The sequence below is a fragment of the Pteropus vampyrus genome, unplaced genomic scaffold (assembly GCF_000151845.1).
Source record: "Pteropus vampyrus isolate Shadow unplaced genomic scaffold, Pvam_2.0 Scaffold64, whole genome shotgun sequence".
Lineage (NCBI taxonomy): Eukaryota > Metazoa > Chordata > Mammalia > Chiroptera > Pteropodidae > Pteropus > Pteropus vampyrus.
The window spans coordinates 3,229,106-3,235,092 of NW_011888845.1; positions in this window are offsets into that span (position 1 = coordinate 3,229,106).

Consider the following 5,987-nt stretch of genomic DNA (forward strand, 5'->3'; position numbering starts at 1 on the left):
TTGTTCTTGTTTAATTATTGGAACTACCCTGTGTGATGAGCATTGCCATTATTTACAAAGAGAACAAATGAGAATTAAACGTTTAAACTCTTGCCCAATTACACATTTTGGAATGTATAATCTAAAACAAGCCTAATTGCAAAAAGTATGTTTTTTTTATTTTATATTATAATTTATTTTCAGAACAATTCTTAGGGAAACTCTCTGGAAAACAAAAGGCAAGAATTGAGTTAGGCACCAGAAGATATATATCTCTCCAGAAATGTTTTTCAAAAATTATAAAAAGAGAAAATGTCACACCCAATTTAAAAAGCTGTGCCTTGGGTATTTCATTGGGTCATATTTCTAATTAATTGTGAGCATTTTGATAAAAATTATAAGATAGGTGGCAACTTGTATGCTGAGAACTTTCCTATGTTGTATAAAAATACTGTAGTTTCTCCTTGAAAAAAATATGACTATGTGTAGCATTCAAAGAGTGAATATAGATGAAACGGAATCCATTCCACCACAAGCTGACTGTTTCAGTCACAAGAGACTTCTTGTTTGCTTCATTTCTCTCTGAAAGATTTATCACCTTCTGACATACACATTTCCTGCAGAGGATACTGCAGTGTTCTGCCCAATCCCCTCTTCAGGGAAGACATTTCTACCCTACCTGCAACAAATTTTGGCTGTTGATGGATTATAACTTCAACTATCAATGGGAATTGCTTTTCCAAAGGGATCTATCTAACCCAAAGTTGCAGCTCCACCCAGCAGTAAACCAACGTCCAGTGACACAGGTATTTAAAGGCCAGCAGACTTGCCTCCATTTGGGACAACTGTGGATGGCCATCTGGCTCCAAAGTTCCATGCATAATTGGCTGAGGACTCATGAGCAACCACATTAGCAATCAGCTTTTGCTCTTCCCAATCCTCCCTCTCACACTTCCTCAAAGGTACATTACCCACAGGGGACTTCCACATGCCATATTTTATTTCAGAATGGGAGTTTTTTATATTACTATATCTATAGAACAGAAGGTTCTTTGTTTCCCTTAAAGTTGTAAGGAAATCTACTACTATTCCCAATCATGTCTTTTATCTTCAGTCTCAGAAGAGTATACTTCTTCAACTTTTCTTCTTTTCACTAGCTTTGATATCCCTGATACATGTGATAGTACCAAGAATTAGTTCAGATTACAATGCTTTCTCGAATTTTTTTCATCTCCTTGATCTTTAGGTCTAACATTCAGAAACTGGCTTCTAGTTTTCAACTTTGATCCTACTTCTTCTCATTTTAATTTGAGCATCAACTTTCTGAAAAAAATAGAAGTTCTCGGGCCCCATCAAAATTAACATTAAAAAACATGTCATTATGTCTAACTTCTCAGATGAAACCAGTTTCAATGAATGTGTAATATTGATGTTTTATATAAAATTTTCTGAAGTTTTGTATTTTCATGGATCTTAGTCATCTAATTCATCTCTTATCTCTGGCATTTTTAGTGTTAACATCTAATTTTTAAAAGCTCTTTAGATGAAATCTTAGATATTCAATTATCTTAGGATTTTATCTATCTTGCTATCAACAACCAATAAACAATGCCAGCAAATGCAACCAAATTACAAACTTTTACCGAAAATACTCAGTTAAAACAATCTAATAGGTCCATTTCAATAGTTCTAACTATATTTATACTATCATATAGAATTGGTTTCACATGCTCCAGTTTTCACAAAACATTAGGCTTATAATTAGATTGCATTTTACATGTTTATGAATAATTCCCAAACATTTGACCTTAAATTCAGAGGATTTTATTCATGTAAAATTAACACAAAAATATAGCAATTAATAACTATAAAATTTCTTGGAAAATTCAAATTATTGCCACAGCCAAATCATGCCATAACTGATTTCTTGTTCGGTGTTAATTGCAATGATAACCACCGAGAAGAAACAGAGAAAGATGTACTTATGGATAATTTTGCAGAGAGGATATACTATGCTTTACAGGTATGAGATACGGTTTTGACAAAATAATAGGTAGTTTTTTATTGTTATTTTCTTGGATCCGTTGTAAACATGGCCAAGGATCTATTCTGTATAAACTCTCTCCTCTTCCTAATAAATAAAATTAAGATAAATTTAGTTGCTGCACTGCAGATTTGTTTTGGGGCCAGAGTAATTCTAGGCTTGTAATTAGCAACTGTGTTCAGGCTACTTGAAGACTCAATTTGGTGCTATTCTCAGATCATTTTACCTCACTTACACAAAGCACTCATGGTCTCTCCAAAAATGAAATTTTATTTCACATTTGCTTGTTGATGGAGGTCAACTGATTTTCTACAACCCTCACTAAGTAATCTAGAAGTTTCTCACACAAATTTGTTCTCTCATCTTTTGATCTTTTAATTTCCATGGTTGCTGGGAATACTGCTTATTTCTTAAGTTTTTTTCAGACTTCTCTTTTATCGACATGTTTACTTTTTACAACTTGTGAGTCAGATCAGTGATTGTTCAGGGGACTGATGAGGGATCAGGCCCCTCATGGGGCCCTAACAAGACTTATCTTAACAAGGCTTTGTCCAAGAGGACTTTATCTGGTGCTCCAAGTACCAGAGACACTAATGTTAATAACTCACTGATATTTCCCCTTATTTGATGTTATTCTTTACTCAATATCATCAACTTAACAACCCACACACACTTTTTAAATCTTTTACTTAAGAAAGTCTAGAAATGGTTACAGGAAATCTCATAGATATTTCTTCACCCCTTCTTTCTTCTTTCCTAAATCACCTCTCTCTCTGTGTCTCTGTCTCTGTATCTCTGTCTCTTCTCTGTCTCTTTTTCTCTGTCTCTCTGTCTCTCTGTCTCTCTCATATTTTATATTTTTTTCAGTTATTTTTGAGAAACGGTTGGCAAAATAAAGTAATATGTTTCTCAGTTCCAGTCTCACCCAATTCCCACATCTTAATTCTAGATATAGCTTCTTTCTGCCTTGTAGAATGGTAATTATTGATCTGACAAGGTCCCTCTGCCATTAAAATTTTGTGTGCAAGCTGTATTTGTCTTGAATGTCATTAGGACACACAATCTCAGAGGCAGTTTCCCTTATTTATTTCATCTCCAATCTAGTATTTCTGTTTCAGTTTCTGCTGAAAAATATCATGTTTTCTGCCACATCCTAGAACTATATTCAGTAGGACTTGGAGAAGGAGTTAATTTTATCACAGATATGTGAGGAACATAAAAAGAGAGAGCATCAACATGGACTGTAAACTAACATAAAGGGAAAAGTAAAGGATATGTTCATGTTATCCTCTGGATTCCATTTATATGTTTGTTCATGTAATAATGAACTTTGTTTCCTGGTAATGCCATGAAGTCTTTGCAAGTATTAACAGCATAGTTAAAGGTTTTACACATTTATTTACTCCTTGATTTCTTGGATAATTGCCTGTCCTAATCTTGTCCACATTTTTTCTATTTATGTATTCATTTATTTCTAATGTAAGTAAACAAATGTGTAAGCATTAATAATATACATATAAATTATATAAACTATATATGTAAATGATATAAATTATATATATATAAATGACATAAATTATATATATAAATTATATATATTTGTCCCCCACATTTAAATTTTGCTTATAGTAATTTCTTTGGTTGGAATACCATTTAGACTTTGAGTCAACACTTTTCCAATGCCTTTTCCATATCAAATGCTCATTTTATTCACTTTTATAATTTTTATTGTTTTCAGTGTCTTATATTTATAAAAACAATTCTTCTAATATTTTTCCAAAAGAGGTTTAATCTTTCATTTTTTCCCAAAGAAAAAGATGTTTGACTTTTATTAAAATTAAATTTATTGAAAATTTATTTTAATAAAGCATTGAGAAAAAGATTTATATTTTCAGATGAATGTTTTCATCAACAACTTTTATATAACTAAAATTCATTTAAATTATTTAAAATGTTATTCAGAAATTTGTTATTCACTATCAAGTGTTCAGCTGCCTATGTCCCATGACTACAGTTTCATCATACAAAGAATGAGATATTTTTAGTAAATATGTGTTGCATGAATGATTTTGTCAACAATTGAATATATAAATGAAAAATATTGTGGACTGATCCAAATACTTTCACCTTGGTACATTCTGTTTGGGACAGGGAGACAGGAAAGAAATATCGAAGGGTCAATAATATTTATTGATCATGTATTATAGTGCCAGAATCTATACTATTTGTATGTACATCATTTAATGCCTAAAACTATAGAATCAATGTTGTTATTTCTTTGGTTCATAAATTTGTAATTTAATTAAAAAGTATTAGAGAAATCAGGTCAGCTCACCTCTGAATAATATCAAAGTCGAGGCTCTTTCAAATATAACAATTAAGAGCCATTTTTTTGGACTCTGGGTTACCTATAACTTACCTTTCCTTATTTGAACAACAAATCCAATTTCTGACAGGAAGTAAAAAAATTATATTTTAATTTTAAAATTAGCAACAACTCTTTCATTGATATTCATCCAGACCTTAACATAATTAACAAAGTTTTGGAATTAGATTTCTTCCCGTCTTTTTACTATTAGTTTAACTTTGATTGAAAAATAAAAAAAAAAAAAATAGGACTTCGATTTTTTTTCTGAAGTAGTTTACTTTAAAAAAATATTGCTTACTGCCACACCAGATCACTTTGCCGTTTAACACAACTTAGATTGTTGTGATAAATCAATGTGGATTAAAAAGCTGAAGAGAAAAGAGTATAAATGTTGAAAGAAGAAAGATTTTTATTTTGAATTATTAATTAAATATTCTTTTGGCCTGTGACTCTATTGCATGGTGATTAAGAACAGAAGCTCTAGGTCCAAGTACCTGGGTTTAAGTCTGAGTTCATTAAGGTAGATATTGAGGTTAGGCATGTTATTTAACTTTTCTAAATATTAAACTACTTCTTCCGAATTAAGAGAATTAACATTAGCCACTTTGAATGGTGCAAAGATTGAATGAGATAATGTGTATTGCTTGTCACATAGTTAGCGATGAGTAAATCTTAGTAGTAGCAACTGGAAAGCAGTGACCATCAAGACTGTAATGATGTAGAGGCAGCATCCTGAGGGTGAACATCGCTGTCTACTATTTCCCAATGCAGGAGTAAAACGGTATTCAGATAAAGCTGCTGGTTGAACATAATTGCCAAATTTGAGCAAAAAAACAATACTTATAGGGGCAAAAAGGAGTCGAGGTAAGCAGATGCTAGAAAAACTGACTCTAAATCTATACAGAAAATGCCTCCAAACATTTGGTATCAACATATCTTTATTCACCGTGATATTAAGACATTTAAGAAACTATGTACAAACAGAAAGAGAGAAGTTTGAGGTCATTTTATGCTTATATGCTAAGATATCTCACCTAAACTTTGCACCTATGCATTTAGAAGATACTATAAGCTATGATTTCTAATATATTTTGGAAATGCATTTTATTATTTGTTATACGAGCAATTTTAAAGTTATATAGTCTAGATTTATTTAAATCCTTCTGAGAATTTTTCATTGGGCATCATTCTGACAGTCCGTAGAACTTTAGTGTTTTATCAGTTTTATCATAATAACCTAAGAAATCAATACACTACAGATAATATAGATAATACAACTTACTGTTAAATTTGGTGTTTTCGGGAATATAGCAGGTAGATGGTTAGGAATATTAAATTAATAACATTTACTTAAATTATCTTTAATCTGTATGAAGTAAATCTTACTCCAGTGACATTTACTGACTGTATTTGAACTATTTAAGTTATTAGTAGATCTTAAACTATTCTTTTTAATTCTTTCTTATATATTATAAATGTTAGAACTCCTTATGAAATCAAAGTTCTGTCAAATCTACCTAAAATAGCAAACAAACTGTGGGTTTGGCTACTGTCTGAAGGAATGTTTGTTTGTTGTTTTTACTTATTTTTATCTTT